Source organism: Mytilus californianus, unplaced genomic scaffold, assembly GCF_021869535.1.
Source record: "Mytilus californianus isolate M0D057914Y unplaced genomic scaffold, xbMytCali1.0.p SCAF_48, whole genome shotgun sequence".
In the NCBI taxonomy this organism is placed as follows: domain Eukaryota; kingdom Metazoa; phylum Mollusca; class Bivalvia; order Mytilida; family Mytilidae; genus Mytilus; species Mytilus californianus.
In genome coordinates, this window is record NW_026262699.1 from 819,044 (window position 1) to 840,299 (window position 21,256).

The window sequence follows — 21,256 nt, forward strand, 5'->3', positions numbered from 1 at the left end:
GGTGTGTCCATCATATTACATATGTGGCAACCTTTTGTTTAAGGCTTAAAACAAATTAAACTTTTCAAAGTTATTCAAGTTCCATTACTAACTTAACGTCGACACCTTATAATGTAGAATATCTATTTTAAACAGAAAAGGGTAATTTCTATGTCAAAAGATTGCAAAATTTCTGAGAATGAATAGAACAGTCCCTATTCGAATGCAGCATTCGCTAACTTAGTAGACATGTCTTTGACAAGCAATACTTTGAACCACTGACAGTGTCTTTAACGATCCCATGCGCAAAAATGACAAAATTAAAAAAACAGAGTATTGTCCCTGCTAAACTGAAGAGTGTAGGTTTCAGCTGGAGAGTTCCCGATGAAGACATTTTTTTTTCAGTTAAAAAATTTGAGGTACACAGTCTACAAAATGAAACAAAAGTTGAAAATATGATGCTCGTCTTGGCGTATACTCAAAAATGTACTTATTTGGGACTGCTTAGACATGAAATGATGTCACAAGACACATGCGACCAGTCACGGCTTTTATAGAACGAGTTGCCCCCTCAATCATACACCTTTGACACATAGTCCCACAATGCCCTAATGTTCTAAAGCATAATAAAAAATATCTTAAAATCCACTATAAAAGAAATAACATAACTAATAATTTTAACCATAAAATTTTATATGAAAAAAAACCCCACAGATATTAAAGTTTACATTCATTACAAATGACAGGAACTATATTTGTAGACAATCGATTACGAGCGACCAAACAGGTCATGTTTGAAAATCAGATCATTTCGTCTTTTTCTATTTAGTTCTTTGAGTCTCTTTTTTGCTTTTTTTTTCACTTTATTATTCATGACATGAAAGTTTTAACCTTAACTTCATGTTCTAAAACATATACGTGTGCATTGTGCTTCAATGAAAAAATATGGGATAAACGTCAATGAGACAGCCACCTAGTGACAGAAATAACCAAAAGACATGTGCTCGGTTTGACGGTAAACCAGATATATGCGAGATTCCCTCACGTGATAAAGGAAGAAAGATCATTCACAATTTGTCTTACATTTGTTTTTCTCTCTTTTAATTAAGTAAAAAAAAAACTTTCGAATGTTGAGTTCATAAGATAAAAATATTCCCTGTGGAACACCCCCCCCCCCCTTTTCTTTTTTTGGTGCTCTCCAATTTCAACCCCCAAATAAGGCTTTCCAATCTGATTAAAATTAAAATCTTGCTTTCTAACCAATCTATTCATGTACCGGACCGGGAACTTTCTTTATTTAATAATAAAATCTACAGTGCCGTTATATAAATGCATGTTGTCTGCTTGGAGTCCCCGCCCGAAAAGAAAGAAATAGCCTAACTCCAAGATACTACATTCCTGCATCACGTGATTTTTGCCACGTGGAGCTTACATTAGAATGAATACCGAATATGGAAAGTGAAACTACAGTTCAAAACATAAAGTCCGAAGGCACATAGAATAAAAAGAAGGATTTTTTTTTGCAAAGGGTGCCGGGGTAATCTTTTCTGTGTTCATAATATACACGAAATATTTGCCACTGCCCCTTGTCTGTTCTATAAATTGTAATCCTGAGTTTTCCATCTGTTACATGCCAAGAAATCCTCGCTAAAAATTCCGGTGGACCTCCTACGGCAACTATTAGTAGTTAAAGATTTGATTTCATTCAACAAACTAATTTATGACCTGCAAGTACGTGTCGCTTAGAAAACGGCCATATACCAAATGGTCAATATTAATCATCCATGTAATTTGCTCTATGGGATGTTTGCAAAATTTCAACGGAGGCAATTTCTTGGCATGACGAGACAGCATCTCAGCGATAAAAGAATATGTTTGAAAGAACTATGCACTTGGCTACCTTTTTTTCTTCAATTCGTTTTTAAAACGTCTTGGCTTCTTCAACTTGAATAATAGAAAATAAAACTATATATCAAACGAAAACTGGATAAAGTGAGAACCAAGTTTCTTTCATTAGTGAAAATTACTGCTTCATTGCTTATCTCAGAGTTCGAACCCTACACGTGGTAGCTCGGTTCGACTCCAATCTTAATTGACTAGGATTGACAGTTTCCTTGCCGAAGGTCAGTGGTTCTCTCCGGGCGTCCTAGCTTTCTACACACAAAAAAACCTGGTCACCATGAAACAGAAAAATAATGATAAAAGTGGCGTTAAAGACCAACAATGAATACATCAATCATTGTATATCTTAGACGTTTCAAACACATCTCGTAGTTTTTTTAAACACGAATCTATTTTTTTTGAATTGAATTTGACAATAGCAATTTTCCCGCATCGTATAATGGTGAATCCAGATAACACTGTAATATGTGCCGTTGGACATGAAAAAGCTTAACCTCTAATAATTTTGAATAACTAGGAGAATAGATGAATTTTAAAGCAGAACTATTTTAAATATTTGTCAGCTATTTTAGGGGAAAGCAATATGTATTGAGCAGATATTTAAGATTTCCGAGGATAAGGCAACATTAAAGGGACCTGTCTTTAAAGGTTGGTGTGTCCATCATATTACATATGTGGCAACCTTTTGTTTAAGGCTTAAAACAAATTAAACTTTTCAAAGTTATTCAAGTTCCATTACTAACTTAACGTCGACACCTTATAATGTAGAATATCTATTTTAAACAGAAAAGGGTAATTTCTATGTCAAAAGATTGCAAAATTTCTGAGAATGAATAGAACAGTCCCTATTCGAATGCAGCATTCGCTAACTTAGTAGACATGTCTTTGACAAGCAATACTTTGAACCACTGACAGTGTCTTTAACGATCCCATGCGCAAAAATGACAAAATTAAAAAAACAGAGTATTGTCCCTGCTAAACTGAAGAGTGTAGGTTTCAGCTGGAGAGTTCCCGATGAAGACATTTTTTTTTCAGTTAAAAAATTTGAGGTACACAGTCTACAAAATGAAACAAAAGTTGAAAATATGATGCTCGTCTTGGCGTATACTCAAAAATGTACTTATTTGGGACTGCTTAGACATGAAATGATGTCACAAGACACATGCGACCAGTCACGGCTTTTATAGAACGAGTTGCCCCCTCAATCATACACCTTTGACACATAGTCCCACAATGCCCTAATGTTCTAAAGCATAATAAAAAATATCTTAAAATCCACTATAAAAGAAATAACATAACTAATAATTTTAACCATAAAATTTTATATGAAAAAAAACCCCACAGATATTAAAGTTTACATTCATTACAAATGACAGGAACTATATTTGTAGACAATCGATTACGAGCGACCAAACAGGTCATTTTTGAAAATCAGATCATTTCGTCTTTTTCTATTTAGTTCTTTGAGTCTCTTTTTTGCTTTTTTTTCACTTTATTATTCATGACATGAAAGTTTTAACCTTAACTTCATGTTCTAAAACATATACGTGTGCATTGTGCTTCAATGAAAAAATATGGGATAAACGTCAATGAGACAGCCACCTAGTGACAGAAATAACCAAAAGACATGTGCTCGGTTTGACGGTAAACCAGATATATGCGAGATTCCCTCACGTGATAAAGGAAGAAAGATCATTCACAATTTGTCTTACATTTGTTTTTCTCTCTTTTAATTAAATAAAAAAAAAACTTTCGAATGTTGAGTTCATAAGATAAAAATATTCCCTGTGGAACACCCCCCCTCCCCCCCTTTTCTTTTTTTGGTGCTCTCCAATTTCAACCCCCAAATAAGGCTTTCCAATCTAATTAAAATTAAAATCTTGCTTTCTAACCAATCTATTCATGTACCGGACCGGGAACTTTCTTTATTTAATAATAAAATCTACAGTGCCGTTATATAAATGCATGTTGTCTGCTTGGAGTCCCCGCCCGAAAAGAAAGAAATAGCCTAACTCCAAGATACTACATTCCTGCATCACGTGATTTTTGCCACGTGGAGCTTACATTAGAATGAATACCGAATATGGAAAGTGAAACTACAGTTCAAAACATAAAGTCCGAAGGCACATAGAAGAAAAAGAAGGATTTTTTTTTGCAAAGGGTGCCGGGGTAATCTTCTCTGTGTTCATAATATACACGAAATATTTGCCACTGCCCCTTGTCTGTTCTATAAATTGTAATCCTGAGTTTTCTATCTGTTACATGCCAAGAAATCCTCGCTAAAAATTCCGGTGGACCTCCTACGGCAACTATTAGTAGTTAAAGATTTAATTTCATTCAACAAACTAATTTATGACCTGCAAGTACGTGTCGCTTAGAAAACGGCCATATACCAAATGGTCAATATTAATCATCCATGTAATTTGCTCTATGGGATGTTTGCAAAATTTCAACGGAGGCAATTTCTTGGCATGACGAGACAGCATCTCAGCGATAAAAGAATATGTTTGAAAGAACTATGCACTTGGCTGCCTTTTTTTCTTCAATTCGTTTTTAAAACGTCTTGGCTTCTTCAACTTGAATAATAGAAAATAAAACTATATATCAAACGAAAACTGGATAAAGTGAGAAACAAGTTCATTCATTAGTGAAAATTACTGCTTCATTGCTTATCTCAGAGTTCGAACCCTACACGTGGTAGCTCGGTTCGACTCCAATCTTAATTGACTAGGATTGACAGTTTCCTTGCCGAAGGTCAGTGGTTCTCTCCGGGCGTCCCAGCTTTCTACACACAAAAAACCTGGTCACCATGAAATAGAAAAATAATGATAAAAGTGGCGTTAAAGACCAACAATGAATACATCAATCATTGTATATCTTAGACGTTTCAAACACATCTCGTAGTTTTTTTAAACACGAATCTATTTTTTTTTAATTGAATTTGACAATAGCAATTTTCCCGCATCGTATAATGGTGAATCCAGATAACACTGTAATATGTGCCGTTGGACATGAAAAAGCTTAACCTCTAATAATTTTGAATAACTAGGAGAATAGATGAATTTTAAAGCTGAACTATTTTAAATATTTGTCAGCTATTTTAGGGGAAAGCAATATGTATTGAGCAGATATTTAAGATTTCCGAGGATAAGGCAACATTAAAGGGACCTGTCTTTAAAGGTTGGTGTGTCCATCATATTACATATGTGGCAACCTTTTGTTTATGGCTTAAAACAAATTAAACTTTTCAAAGTTATTCAAGTTCCATTACTAACTTAATGTCGACACCTTATAATGTAGAATATCTATTTTAAACAGAAAAGGGTAATTTCTATGTCAAAATATTGCAAAATTTCTGAGAATGAATAGAACAGTCCCTATTCGAATGCAGCATTCGCTAACTTAGTAGACATGTCTTTGACAAACAATACTTTGAACCACTGACAGTGTCTTTAACGATCCCATGCGCAAAAATGACAAAATTAAAAAAACAGAGTATTGTCCCTGCTAAACTGAAGAGTGTAGGTTTCAGCTGGAGATTTCCCGATGAAGACATTTTTTTTTTCAGTTAAAAAATTTGAGGTACACAGTCTACAAAATGAAACAAAAGTTGAAAATATGATGCTCGTCTTGGCGTATACTCAAAAATGTACTTATTTGGGACTGCTTAGACATGAAATGATGTCACAAGACACATGCGACCAGTCACGGCTTTTATAGAACGAGTTGCCCCCTCAATCATACACCTTTGACACATAGTCCCACAATGCCCTAATGTTCTAAAGCATAATAAAAAATATCTTAAAATCCACTATAAAAGAAATAACTGACTAATAATTTTAACCATAAAATTTTATATGAAAAAAAACCCCACAGATATTAAAGTTTACATTCATTACAAATGACAGGAACTATATTTGTAGACAATCGATTACGAGCGACCAAACAGGTCATTTTTGAAAATCAGATCATTTCGTCTTTTTCTATTTAGTTCTTTGCGTCTCTTTTTTGCTTTTTTTTCACTTTATTATTCATGACATGAAAGTTTTAACCTTAACTTCATGTTCTAAAACATATACGTGTGCATTGTGCTTCAATGAAAAAATATGGGATAAACGTCAATGAGACAGCCACCTAGTGACAGAAATAACCAAAAGACATGTGCTCGGTTTGACGGTAAACCAGATATATGCGAGATTCCCTCACGTGATAAAGGAAGAAAGATCATTCACAATTTGTCTTACATTTGTTTTTCTCTCTTTTAATTAAATAAAAAAAAAACTTTCGAATGTTGAGTTCATAAGATAAAAATATTCCCTGTGGAACCCCCCCCCCCCCCCCCCCCCCCCCTTTTCTTTTTTTGGTGCTCTCCAATTTCAACCCCCAAATAAGGCTTTCCAATCTAATTAAAATTAAAATCTTGCTTTCTAACCAATCTATTCATGTACCGGACCGGGAACTTTCTTTATTTAATAATAAAATCTACAGTGCCGTTATATAAATGCATGTTGTCTGCTTGGAGTCCCCGCCCGAAAAGAAAGAAATAGCCTAACTCCAAGATACTACATTCCTGCATCACGTGATTTTTGCCACGTGGAGCTTACATTAGAATGAATACCGAATATGGAAAGTGAAACTACAGTTCAAAACATAAAGTCCGAAGGCACATAGAAGAAAAAGAAGGATTTTTTTTTGCAAAGGGTGCCGGGGTAATCTTCTCTGTGTTCATAATATACACGAAATATTTGCCACTGCCCCTTGTCTGTTCTATAAATTGTAATCCTGAGTTTTCTATCTGTTACATGCCAAGAAATCCTCGCTAAAAATTCCGGTGGACCTCCTACGGCAACTATTAGTAGTTAAAGATTTAATTTCATTCAACAAACTAATTTATGACCTGCAAGTACGTGTCGCTTAGAAAACGGCCATATACCAAATGGTCAATATTAATCATCCATGTAATTTGCTCTATGGGATGTTTGCAAAATTTCAACGGAGGCAATTTCTTGGCATGACGAGACAGCATCTCAGCGATAAAAGAATATGTTTGAAAGAACTATGCACTTGGCTGCCTTTTTTTCTTCAATTCGTTTTTAAAACGTCTTGGCTTCTTCAACTTGAATAATAGAAAATAAAACTATATATCAAACGAAAACTGGATAAAGTGAGAAACAAGTTTCTTTCATTAGTGAAAATTACTGCTTCATTGCTTATCTCAGAGTTCGAACCCTACACGTGGTAGCTCGGTTCGACTCCAATCTTAATTGACTAGGATTGACAGTTTCCTTGCCGAAGGTCAGTGGTTCTCTCCGGGCGTCCCAGCTTTCTACACACAAAAAACCTGGTCACCATGAAATAGAAAAATAATGATAAAAGTGGCGTTAAAGACCAACAATGAATACATCAATCATTGTATATCTTAGACGTTTCAAACACATCTCGTAGTTTTTTTAAACACGAATCTATTTTTTTTTAATTGAATTTGACAATAGCAATTTTCCCGCATCGTATAATGGTGAATCCAGATAACACTGTAATATGTGCCGTTGGACATGAAAAAGCTTAACCTCTAATAATTTTGAATAACTAGGAGAATAGATGAATTTTAAAGCTGAACTATTTTAAATATTTGTCAGCTATTTTAGGGGAAAGCAATATGTATTGAGCAGATATTTAAGATTTCCGAGGATAAGGCAACATTAAAGGGACCTGTCTTTAAAGGTTGGTGTGTCCATCATATTACATATGTGGCAACCTTTTGTTTATGGCTTAAAACAAATTAAACTTTTCAAAGTTATTCAAGTTCCATTACTAACTTAATGTCGACACCTTATAATGTAGAATATCTATTTTAAACAGAAAAGGGTAATTTCTATGTCAAAAGATTGCAAAATATCTGAGAATGAATAGAACAGTCCCTATTCGAATGCAGCATTCGCTAACTTAGTAGACATGTCTTTGACAAGCAATACTTTGAACCACTGACAGTGTCTTTAACGATCCCATGCGCAAAAATGACAAAATTAAAAAAACAGAGTATTGTCCCTGCTAAACTGAAGAGTGTAGGTTTCAGCTGGAGAGTTCCCGATGAAGACATTTTTTTTTCAGTTAAAAAATTTGAGGTACACAGTCTACAAAATGAAACAAAAGTTGAAAATATGATGCTCGTCTTGGCGTATACTCAAAAATGTACTTATTTGGGACTGCTTAGACATGAAATGATGTCACAAGACACATGCGACCAGTCACGGCTTTTATAGAACGAGTTGCCCCCTCAATCATACACCTTTGACACATAGTCCCACAATGCCCTAATGTTCTAAAGCATAATAAAAAATATCTTAAAATCCACTATAAAAGAAATAACTGACTAATAATTTTAACCATAAAATTTTATATGAAAAAAAACCCCACAGATATTAAAGTTTACATTCATTACAAATGACAGGAACTATATTTGTAGACAATCGATTACGAGCGACCAAACAGGTCATTTTTGAAAATCAGATCATTTCGTCTTTTTCTATTTAGTTCTTTGCGTCTCTTTTTTGCTTTTTTTTCACTTTATTATTCATGACATGAAAGTTTTAACCTTAACTTCATGTTCTAAAACATATACGTGTGCATTGTGCTTCAATGAAAAAATATGGGATAAACGTCAATGAGACAGCCACCTAGTGACAGAAATAACCAAAAGACATGTGCTCGGTTTGACGGTAAACCAGATATATGCGAGATTCCCTCACGTGATAAAGGAAGAAAGATCATTCACAATTTGTCTTACATTTGTTTTTCTCTCTTTTAATTAAATAAAAAAAAAACTTTCGAATGTTGAGTTCATAAGATAAAAATATTCCCTGTGGAACACCCCCCCCCCCCCCTTTTCTTTTTTTGGTGCTCTCCAATTTCAACCCCCAAATAAGGCTTTCCAATCTAATTAAAATTAAAATCTTGGTTTCTAACCAATCTATTCATGTACCGGACCGGGAACTTTCTTTATTTAATAATAAAATCTACAGTGCCGTTATATAAATGCATGTTGTCTGCTTGGAGTCCCCGCCCGAAAAGAAAGAAATAGCCTAACTCCAAGATACTACATTCCTGCATCACGTGATTTTTGCCACGTGGAGCTTACATTAGAATGAATACCGAATATGGAAAGTGAAACTACAGTTCAAAACATAAAGTCCGAAGGCACATAGAAGAAAAAGAAGGATTTTTTTTTGCAAAGGGTGCCGGGGTAATCTTCTCTGTGTTCATAATATACACGAAATATTTGCCACTGCCCCTTGTCTGTTCTATAAATTGTAATCCTGAGTTTTCTATCTGTTACATGCCAAGAAATCCTCGCTAAAAATTCCGGTGGACCTCCTACGGCAACTATTAGTAGTTAAAGATTTAATTTCATTCAACAAACTAATTTATGACCTGCAAGTACGTGTCGCTTAGAAAACGGCCATATACCAAATGGTCAATATTAATCATCCATGTAATTTGCTCTATGGGATGTTTGCAAAATTTCAACGGAGGCAATTTCTTGGCATGACGAGACAGCATCTCAGCGATAAAAGAATATGTTTGAAAGAACTATGCACTTGGCTGCCTTTTTTTCTTCAATTCGTTTTTAAAACGTCTTGGCTTCTTCAACTTGAATAATAGAAAATAAAACTATATATCAAACGAAAACTGGATAAAGTGAGAAACAAGTTTCTTTCATTAGTGAAAATTACTGCTTCATTGCTTATCTCAGAGTTCGAACCCTACACGTGGTAGCTCGGTTCGACTCCAATCTTAATTGACTAGGATTGACAGTTTCCTTGCCGAAGGTCAGTGGTTCTCTCCGGGCGTCCCAGCTTTCTACACACAAAAAAACCTGGTTACCATGAAATAGAAAAATAATGATAAAAGTGGCGTTAAAGACCAACAATGAATACATCAATCATTGTATATCTTAGACGTTTCAAACACATCTCGTAGTTTTTTTAAACACGAATCTATTTTTTTTAATTGAATTTGACAATAACAATTTTCCCGCATCGTATAATGGTGAATCCAGATAACACTGTAATATGTGCCGTTGGACATGAAAAAGCTTAACCTCTAATAATTTTGAATAACTAGGAGAAAAGATGAATTTTAAAGCTGAACTATTTTAAATATTTGTCAGCTATTTTAGGGGAAAGCAATATGTATTGAGCAGATATTTAAGATTTCCGAGGATAAGGCAACATTAAAGGGACCTGTCTTTAAAGGTTGGTGTGTCCATCATATTACATATGTGGCAACCTTTTGTTTATGGCTTAAAACAAATTAAACTTTTCAAAGTTATTCAAGTTCCATTACTAACTTAATGTCGACACCTTATAATGTAGAATATCTATTTTAAACAGAAAAGGGTAATTTCTATGTCAAAAGATTGCAAAATTTCTGAGAATGAATAGAACAGTCCCTATTCGAATGCAGCATTCGCTAACTTAGTAGACATGTCTTTGACAAGCAATACTTTGAACCACTGACAGTGTCTTTAACGATCCCATGCGCAAAAATGACAAAATTAAAAAAACAGAGTATTGTCCCTGCTAAACTGAAGAGTGTAGGTTTCAGCTGGAGAGTTCCCGATGAAGACATTTTTTTTTTCAGTTAAAAAATTTGAGGTACACAGTCTACAAAATGAAACAAAAGTTGAAAATATGATGCTCGTCTTGGCGTATACTCAAAAAATGTACTTATTTGGGACTGCTTAGACATGAAATGATGTCACAAGACACATGCGACCAGTCACGGCTTTTATAGAACGAGTTGCCCCCTCAATCATACACCTTTGACACATAGTCCCACAATGCCCTAATGTTCTAAAGCATAATAAAAAATATCTTAAAATCCACTATAAAAGAAATAACATAACTAATAATTTTAACCATAAAATTTTATATGAAAAAAAACCCCACAGATATTAAAGTTTACATTCATTACAAATGACAGGAACTATATTTGTAGACAATCGATTACGAGCGACCAAACAGGTCATTTTTGAAAATCAGATCATTTCGTCTTTTTCTATTTAGTTCTTTGAGTCTCTTTTTTGCTTTTTTTTCACTTTATTATTCATGACATGAAAGTTTTAACCTTAACTTCATGTTCTAAAACATATACGTGTGCATTGTGCTTCGATGAAAAAATATGGGATAAACGTCAATGAGACAGCCACCTAGTGACAGAAATAACCAAAAGACATGTGCTCGGTTTGACGGTAAACCAGATATATGCGAGATTCCCTCACGTGATAAAGCAAGAAAGATCATTCACAATTTGTCTTACATTTGTTTTTCTCTCTTTTAATTAAATAAAAAAAAACTTTCGAATGTTGAGTTCATAAGATAAAAATATTCCCTGTGGAACACCCCCCCCCCCCCTTTTCTTTTTTTGGTGCTCTCCAATTTCAACCCCCAAATAAGGCTTTCCAATCTAATTAAAATTAAAATCTTGCTTTCTAACCAATCTATTCATGTACCGGACCGGGAACTTTCTTTATTTAATAATAAAATCTACAGTGCCGTTATATAAATGCATGTTGTCTGCTTGGAGTCCCCGCCCGAAAAGAAAGAAATAGCCTAACTCCAAGATACTACATTCCTGCATCACGTGATTTTTGCCACGTGGAGCTTACATTAGAATGAATACCGAATATGGAAAGTGAAACTACAGTTCAAAACATAAAGTCCGAAGGGACATTGAAGAAAAAGAAGGATTTTTTTTTTTTTGCAAAGGGTGCCGGGGTAATCTTCTCTGTGTTCATAATATACACGAAATATTTGCCACTGCCCCTTGTCTGTTCTATAAATTGTAATCCTGAGTTTTCTATCTGTTACATGCCAAGAAATCCTCGCTAAAAATTCCGGTGGACCTCCTACGGCAACTATTAGTAGTTAAAGATTTGATTTCATTCAACAAACTAATTTATGACCTGCAAGTACGTGTCGCTTAGAAAACGGCCATATACCAAATGGTCAATATTAATCATCCATGTAATTTGCTCTATGGGATGTTTGCAAAATTTCAACGGAGGCAATTTCTTGGCATGACGAGACAGCATCTCAGCGATAAAAGAATATGTTTGAAAGAACTATGCACTTGGCTACCTTTTTTTCTTCAATTCGTTTTTAAAACGTCTTGGCTTCTTCAACTTGAATAATAGAAAATAAAACTATACATCAAACGAAAACTGGATAAAGTGAGAAACAAGTTTCTTTCATTAGTGAAAATTACTGCTTCATTGCTTATCTCAGAGTTCGAACCCTACACGTGGTAGCTCGGTTCGACTCCAATCTTAATTGACTAGGATTGACAGTTTCCTTGCCGAAGGTCAGTGGTTCTCTCCGGGCGTCCCAGCTTTCTACACACAAAAAAACCTGGTCACCATGAAATAGAAAAATAATGATAAAAGTGGCGTTAAAGACCAACAATGAATACATCAATCATTGTATATCTTAGACGTTTCAAACACATCTCGTAGTTTTTTTAAACACGAATCTATTTTTTTTTAATTGAATTTGACAATAGCAATTTTCCCGCATCGTATAATGGTGAATCCAGATAACACTGTAATATGTGCCGTTGGACATGAAAAAGCTTAACCTCTAATAATTTTGAATAACTAGGAGAATAGATGAATTTTAAAGCTGAACTATTTTAAATATTTGTCAGCTATTTTAGGGGAAAGCAATATGTATTGAGCAGATATTTAAGATTTCCGAGGATAAGGCAACATTAAAGGGACCTGTCTTTAAAGGTTGGTGTGTCCATCATATTACATATGTGGCAACCTTTTGTTTAAGGCTTAAAACAAATTAAACTTTTCAAAGTTATTCAAGTTCCATTACTAACTTAACGTCGACACCTTATAATGTAGAATATCTATTTTAAACAGAAAAGGGTAATTTCTATGTCAAAAGATTGCAAAATTTCTGAGAATGAATAGAACAGTCCCTATTCGAATGCAGCATTCGCTAACTTAGTAGACATGTCTTTGACAAGCAATACTTTGAACCACTGACAGTGTCTTTAACGATCCCATGCGCAAAAATGACAAAATTAAAAAAACAGAGTATTGTCCCTGCTAAACTGAAGAGTGTAGGTTTCAGCTGGAGAGTTCCCGATGAAGACATTTTTTTTTTCAGTTAAAAAATTTGAGGTACACAGTCTACAAAATGAAACAAAAGTTGAAAATATGATGCTCGTCTTGGCGTATACTCAAAAATGTACTTATTTGGGACTGCTTAGACATGAAATGATGTCACAAGACACATGCGACCAGTCACGGCTTTTATAGAACGAGTTGCCCCCTCAATCATACACCTTTGACACATAGTCCCACAATGCCCTAATGTTCTAAAGCATAATAAAAAATATCTTAAAATCCACTATAAAAGTAATAACATAACTAATAATTTTAACCATAAAATTTTATATGAAAAAAAACCCCACAGATATTAAAGTTTACATTCATTACAAATGACAGGAACTATATTTGTAGACAATCGATTACGAGCGACCAAACAGGTCATTTTTGAAAATCAGATCATTTCGTCTTTTTCTATTTAGTTCTTTGAGTCTCTTTTTTGCTTTTTTTTCACTTTATTATTCATGACATGACAGTTTTAACCTTAACTTCATGTTCTAAAACATATACGTGTGCATTGTGCTTCGATGAAAAAATATGGGATAAACGTCAATGAGACAGCCACCTAGTGACAGAAATAACCAAAAGACATGTGCTCGGTTTGACGGTAAACCAGATATATGCGAGATTCCCTCACGTGATAAAGCAAGAAAGATCATTCACAATTTGTCTTACATTTGTTTTTCTCTCTTTTAATTAAATAAAAAAAAACTTTCGAATGTTGAGTTCATAAGATAAAAATATTCCCTGTGGAACACCCCCCCCCCACTTTTCTTTTTTTGGTGCTCTCCAATTTCAACCCCCAAATAAGGCTTTCCAATCTAATTAAAATTAAAATCTTGCTTTCTAACCAATCTATTCATGTACCGGACCGGGAACTTTCTTTATTTAATAATAAAATCTACAGTGCCGTTATATAAATGCATGTTGTCTGCTTGGAGTCCCCGCCCGAAAAGAAAGAAATAGCCTAACTCCAAGATACTACATTCCTGCATCACGTGATTTTTGCCACGTGGAGCTTACATTAGAATGAATACCGAATATGGAAAGTGAAACTACAGTTCAAAACATAAAGTCCGAAGGGACATTGAAGAAAAAGAAGGATTTTTTTTTTTTTGCAAAGGGTGCCGGGGTAATCTTCTCTGTGTTCATAATATACACGAAATATTTGCCACTGCCCCTTGTCTGTTCTATAAATTGTAATCCTGAGTTTTCTATCTGTTACATGCCAAGAAATCCTCGCTAAAAATTCCGGTGGACCTCCTACGGCAACTATTAGTAGTTAAAGATTTGATTTCATTCAACAAACTAATTTATGACCTGCAAGTACGTGTCGCTTAGAAAACGGCCATATACCAAATGGTCAATATTAATCATCCATGTAATTTGCTCTATGGGATGTTTGCAAAATTTCAACGGAGGCAATTTCTTGGCATGACGAGACAGCATCTCAGCGATAAAAGAATATGTTTGAAAGAACTATGCACTTGGCTACCTTTTTTTCTTCAATTCGTTTTTAAAACGTCTTGGCTTCTTCAACTTGAATAATAGAAAATAAAACTATACATCAAACGAAAACTGGATAAAGTGAGAAACAAGTTTCTTTCATTAGTGAAAATTACTGCTTCATTGCTTATCTCAGAGTTCGAACCCTACACGTGGTAGCTCGGTTCGACTCCAATCTTAATTGACTAGGATTGACAGTTTCCTTGCCGAAGGTCAGTGGTTCTCTCCGGGCGTCCCAGCTTTCTACACACAAAAAAACCTGGTCACCATGAAATAGAAAAATAATGATAAAAGTGGCGTTAAAGACCAACAATGAATACATCAATCATTGTATATCTTAGACGTTTCAAACACATCTCGTAGTTTTTTTAAACACGAATCTATTTTTTTTTAATTGAATTTGACAATAGCAATTTTCCCGCATCGTATAATGGTGAATCCAGATAACACTGTAATATGTGCCGTTGGACATGAAAAAGCTTAACCTCTAATAATTTTGAATAACTAGGAGAATAGATGAATTTTAAAGCTGAACTATTTTAAATATTTGTCAGCTATTTTAGGGGAAAGCAATATGTATTGAGCAGATATTTAAGATTTCCGAGGATAAGGCAACATTAAAGGGACCTGTCTTTAAAGGTTGGTGTGTCCATCATATTACATATGTGGCAACCTTTTGTTTAAGGCTTAAAACAAATTAAACTTTTCAAAGTTATTCAAGTTCCATTACTAACTTAACGTCGACACCTTATAATGTAGAATATCTATTTTAAACAGAAAAGGGTAATTTCTATGTCAAAAGATTGCAAAATTTCTGAGAATGAATAGAACAGTCCCTATTCGAATGCAGCATTCGCTAACTTAGTAGACATGTCTTTGACAAGCAATACTTTGAACCACTGACAGTGTCTTTAACGATCCCATGCGCAAAAATGACAAAATTAAAAAAACAGAGTATTGTCCCTGCTAAACTGAAGAGTGTAGGTTTCAGCTGGAGAGTTCCCGATGAAGACATTTTTTTTTTCAGTTAAAAAATTTGAGGTACACAGTCTACAAAATGAAACAAAAGTTGAAAATATGATGCTCGTCTTGGCGTATACTCAAAAATGTACTTATTTGGGACTGCTTAGACATGAAATGATGTCACAAGACACATGCGACCAGTCACGGCTTTTATAGAACGAGTTGCCCCCTCAATCATACACCTTTGACACATAGTCCCACAATGCCCTAATGTTCTAAAGCATAATAAAAAATATCTTAAAATCCACTATAAAAGAAATAACATAACTAATAATTTTAACCATAAAATTTTATATGAAAAAAAACCCCACAGATATTAAAGTTTACATTCATTACAAATGACAGGAACTATATTTGTAGACAATCGATTACGAGCGACCAAACAGGTCATTTTTGAAAATCAGATCATTTCGTCTTTTTCTATTTAGTTCTTTGAGTCTCTTTTTTGCTTTTTTTTCACTTTATTATTCATGACATGAAAGTTTTAACCTTAACTTCATGTTCTAAAACATATACGTGTGCATTGTGCTTCAATGAAAAAATATGGGATAAACGTCAATGAGACAGCCACCTAGTGACAGAAATAACCAAAAGACATGTGCTCGGTTTGACGGTAAACCAGATATATGCGAGATTCCCTCACGTGATAAAGGAAGAAAGATCATTCACAATTTGTCTTACATTTGTTTTTCTCTCTTTTAATTAAATAAAAAAAAAACTTTCGAATGTTGAGCTCATAAGATAAAAATATTCCCTGTGGAACACCCCCCCCCCCCCCCCCCCCCTTTTCTTTTTTTTGGTGCTCTCCAATTTCAACCCCCAAATAAGGCTTTCCAATCTAATTAAAATTAAAATCTTGCTTTCTAACCAATCTATTCATGTACCAGACCGGGAACTTTCTTTATTTAATAATAAAATCTACAGTGCCGTTATATAAATGCATGTTGTCTGCTTGGAGTCCCCGCCCGAAAAGAAAGAAATAGCCTAACTCCAAGATACTACATTCCTGCATCACGTGATTTTTGCCACGTGGAGCTTACATTAGAATGAATACCGAATATGGAAAGTGAAACTACAGTTCAAAACATAAAGTCCGAAGGCACATAGAAGAAAAAGAAGGATTTTTTTTTGCAAAGGGTGCCGGGGTAATCTTCTCTGTGTTCATAATATACACGAAATATTTGCCACTGCCCCTTGTCTGTTCTATAAATTGTAATCCTGAGTTTTCTATCTGTTACATGCCAAGAAATCCTCGCTAAAAATTCCGGTGGACCTCCTACGGCAACTATTAGTAGTTAAAGATTTAATTTCATTCAACAAACTAATTTATGACCTGCAAGTACGTGTCGCTTAGAAAACGGCCATATACCAAATGGTCAATATTAATCATCCATGTAATTTGCTCTATGGGATGTTTGCAAAATTTCAACGGAGGCAATTTCTTGGCATGACGAGACAGCATCTCAGCGATAAAAGAATATGTTTGAAAGAACTATGCACTTGGCTGCCTTTTTTTCTTCAATTCGTTTTTAAAACGTCTTGGCTTCTTCAACTTGAATAATAGAAAATAAAACTATATATCAAACGAAAACTGGATAAAGTGAGAAACAAGTTTCTTTCATTAGTGAAAATTACTGCTTCATTGCTTATCTCAGAGTTCGAACCCTACACGTGGTAGCTCGGTTCGACTCCAATCTTAATTGACTAGGATTGACAGTTTCCTTGCCGAAGGTCAGTGGTTCTCTCCGGGCGTCCCAGCTTTCTACACACAAAAAAACCTGGTCACCATGAAATAGAAAAATAATGATAAAAGTGGCGTTAAAGACCAACAATGAATACATCAATCATTGTATATCTTAGACGTTTCAAACACATCTCGTAGTTTTTTTAAACACGAATCTATTTTTTTTTTAATTGAATTTGACAATAGCAATTTTCCCGCATCGTATAATGGTGAATCCAGATAACACTGTAATATGTGCCGTTGGACATGAAAAAGCTTAACCTCTAATAATTTTGAATAACTAGGAGAATAGATGAATTTTAAAGCTGAACTATTTTAAATATTTGTCAGCTATTTTAGGGGAAAGCAATATGTATTGAGCAGATATTTAAGATTTCCGAGGATAAGGCACCATTAAAGGGACCTGTCTTTAAAGGTTGGTGTGTCCATCATATTACATATGTGGCAACCTTTTGTTTAAGGCTTAAAACAAATTAAACTTTTCAAAGTTATTCAAGTTCCATTACTAACTTAACGTCGACACCTTATAATGTAGAATATCTATTTTAAACAGAAAAGGGTAATTTCTATGTCAAAAGATTGCAAAATTTCTGAGAATGAATAGAACAGTCCCTATTCGAATGCAGCATTCGCTAACTTAGTAGACATGTCTTTGACAAGCAATACTTTGAACCACTGACAGTGTCTTTAACGATCCCATGCGCAAAAATGACAAAATTAAAAAAACAGAGTATTGTCCCTGCTAAACTGAAGAGTGTAGGTTTCAGCTGGAGAGTTCCCGATGAAGACATTTTTTTTTTCAGTTAAAAAATTTGAGGTACACAGTCTACAAAATGAAACAAAAGTTGAAAATATGATGCTCGTCTTGGCGTATACTCAAAAATGTACTTATTTGGGACTGCTTAGACATGAAATGATGTCACAAGACACATGCGACCAGTCACGGCTTTTATAGAACGAGTTGCCCCCTCAATCATACACCTTTGACACATAGTCCCACAATGCCCTAATGTTCTAAAGCATAATAAAAAATATCTTAAAATCCACTATAAAAGAAATAACATAACTAATAATTTTAACCATAAAATTTTATATGAAAAAAAACCCCACAGATATTAAAGTTTACATTCATTACAAATGACAGGAACTATATTTGTAGACAATCGATTACGAGCGACCAAACAGGTCATTTTTGAAAATCAGATCATTTCGTCTTTTTCTATTTAGTTCTTTGAGTCTCTTTTTTGCTTTTTTTTCACTTTATTATTCATGACATGAAAGTTTTAACCTTAACTTCATGTTCTAAAACATATACGTGTGCATTGTGCTTCAATGAAAAAATATGGGATAAACGTCAATGAGACAGCCACCTAGTGACAGAAATAACCAAAAGACATGTGCTCGGTTTGACGGTAAACCAGATATATGCGAGATTCCCTCACGTGATAAAGGAAGAAAGATCATTCACAATTTGTCTTACATTTGTTTTTCTCTCTTTTAATTAAATAAAAAAAAACTTTCGAATGTTGAGCTCATAAGATAAAAATATTCCCTGTGGAACACCCCCCCCCCCCCCTTTTCTTTTTTTTGGTGCTCTCCAATTTCAACCCCCAAATAAGGCTTTCCAATCTAATTAAAATTAAAATCTTGCTTTCTAACCAATCTATTCATGTACCAGACCGGGAACTTTCTTTATTTAATAATAAAATCTACAGTGCCGTTATATAAATGCATGTTGTCTGCTTGGAGTCCCCGCCCGAAAAGAAAGAAATAGCCTAACTCCAAGATACTACATTCCTGCATCACGTGATTTTTGCCACGTGGAGCTTACATTAGAATGAATACCGAATATGGAAAGTGAAACTACAGTTCAAAACATAAAGTCCGAAGGCACATAGAAGAAAAAGAAGGATTTTTTTTTGCAAAGGGTGCCGGGGTAATCTTCTCTGTGTTCATAATATACACGAAATATTTGCCACTGCCCCTTGTCTGTTCTATAAATTGTAATCCTGAGTTTTCTATCTGTTACATGCCAAGAAATCCTCGCTAAAAATTCCGGTGGACCTCCTACGGCAACTATTAGTAGTTAAAGATTTAATTTCATTCAACAAACTAATTTATGACCTGCAAGTACGTGTCGCTTAGAAAACGGCCATATACCAAATGGTCAATATTAATCATCCATGTAATTTGCTCTATGGGATGTTTGCAAAATTTCAACGGAGGCAATTTCTTGGCATGACGAGACAGCATCTCAGCGATAAAAGAATATGTTTGAAAGAACTATGCACTTGGCTGCCTTTTTTTCTTCAATTCGTTTTTAAAACGTCTTGGCTTCTTCAACTTGAATAATAGAAAATAAAACTATATATCAAACGAAAACTGGATAAAGTGAGAAACAAGTTTCTTTCATTAGTGAAAATTACTGCTTCATTGCTTATCTCAGAGTTCGAACCCTACACGTGGTAGCTCGGTTCGACTCCAATCTTAATTGACTAGGATTGACAGTTTCCTTGCCGAAGGTCAGTGGTTCTCTCCGGGCGTCCCAGCTTTCTACACACAAAAAAACCTGGTCACCATGAAATAGAAAAATAATGATAAAAGTGGCGTTAAAGACCAACAATGAATACATCAATCATTGTATATCTTAGACGTTTCAAACACATCTCGTAGTTTTTTTAAACACGAATCTATTTTTTTTTTAATTGAATTTGACAATAGCAATTTTCCCGCATCGTATAATGGTGAATCCAGATAACACTGTAATATGTGCCGTTGGACATGAAAAAGCTTAACCTCTAATAATTTTGAATAACTAGGAGAATAGATGAATTTTAAAGCTGAACTATTTTAAATATTTGTCAGCTATTTTAGGGGAAAGCAATATGTATTGAGCAGATATTTAAGATTTCCGAGGATAAGGCACCATTAAAGGGACCTGTCTTTAAAGGTTGGTGTGTCCATCATATTACATATGTGGCAACCTTTTGTTTAAGGCTTAAAACAAATTAAACTTTTCAAAGTTATTCAAGTTCCATTACTAACTTAACGTCGACACCTTATAATGTAGAATATCTATTTTAAACAGAAAAGGGTAATTTCTATGTCAAAAGATTGCAAAATTTCTGAGAATGAATAGAACAGTCCCTATTCGAATGCAGCATTCGCTAACTTAGTAGACATGTCTTTGACAAGCAATACTTTGAACCACTGACAGTGTCTTTAACGATCCCATGCGCAAAAATGACAAAATTAAAAAAACAGAGTATTGTCCCTGCTAAACTGAAGAGTGTAGGTTTCAGCTGGAGAGTTCCCGATGAAGACATTTTTTTTTTCAGTTAAAAAATTTGAGGTACACAGTCTACAAAATGAAACAAAAGTTGAAAATATGATGCTCGTCTTGGCGTATACTCAAAAATGTACTTATTTGGGACTGCTTAGACATGAAATGATGTCACAAGACACATGCGACCAGTCACGGCTTTTATAGAACGAGTTGCCCCCTCAATCATACACCTTTGACACATAGTCCCACAATGCCCTAATGTTCTAAAGCATAATAAAAAATATCTTAAAATCCACTATAAAAGAAATAACATAACTAATAATTTTAACCATAAAATTTTATATGAAAAAAAACCCCACAGATATTAAAGTTTACATTCATTACAAATGACAGGAACTATATTTGTAGACAATCGATTACGAGCGACCAAACAGGTCATTTTTGAAAATCAGATCATTTCGTCTTTTTCTATTTAGTTCTTTGAGTCTCTTTTTTGCTTTTTTTTCACTTTATTATTCATGACATGAAAGTTTTAACCTTAACTTCATGTTCTAAAACATATACGTGTGCATTGTGCTTCAATGAAAAAATATGGGATAAACGTCAATGAGACAGCCACCTAGTGACAGAAATAACC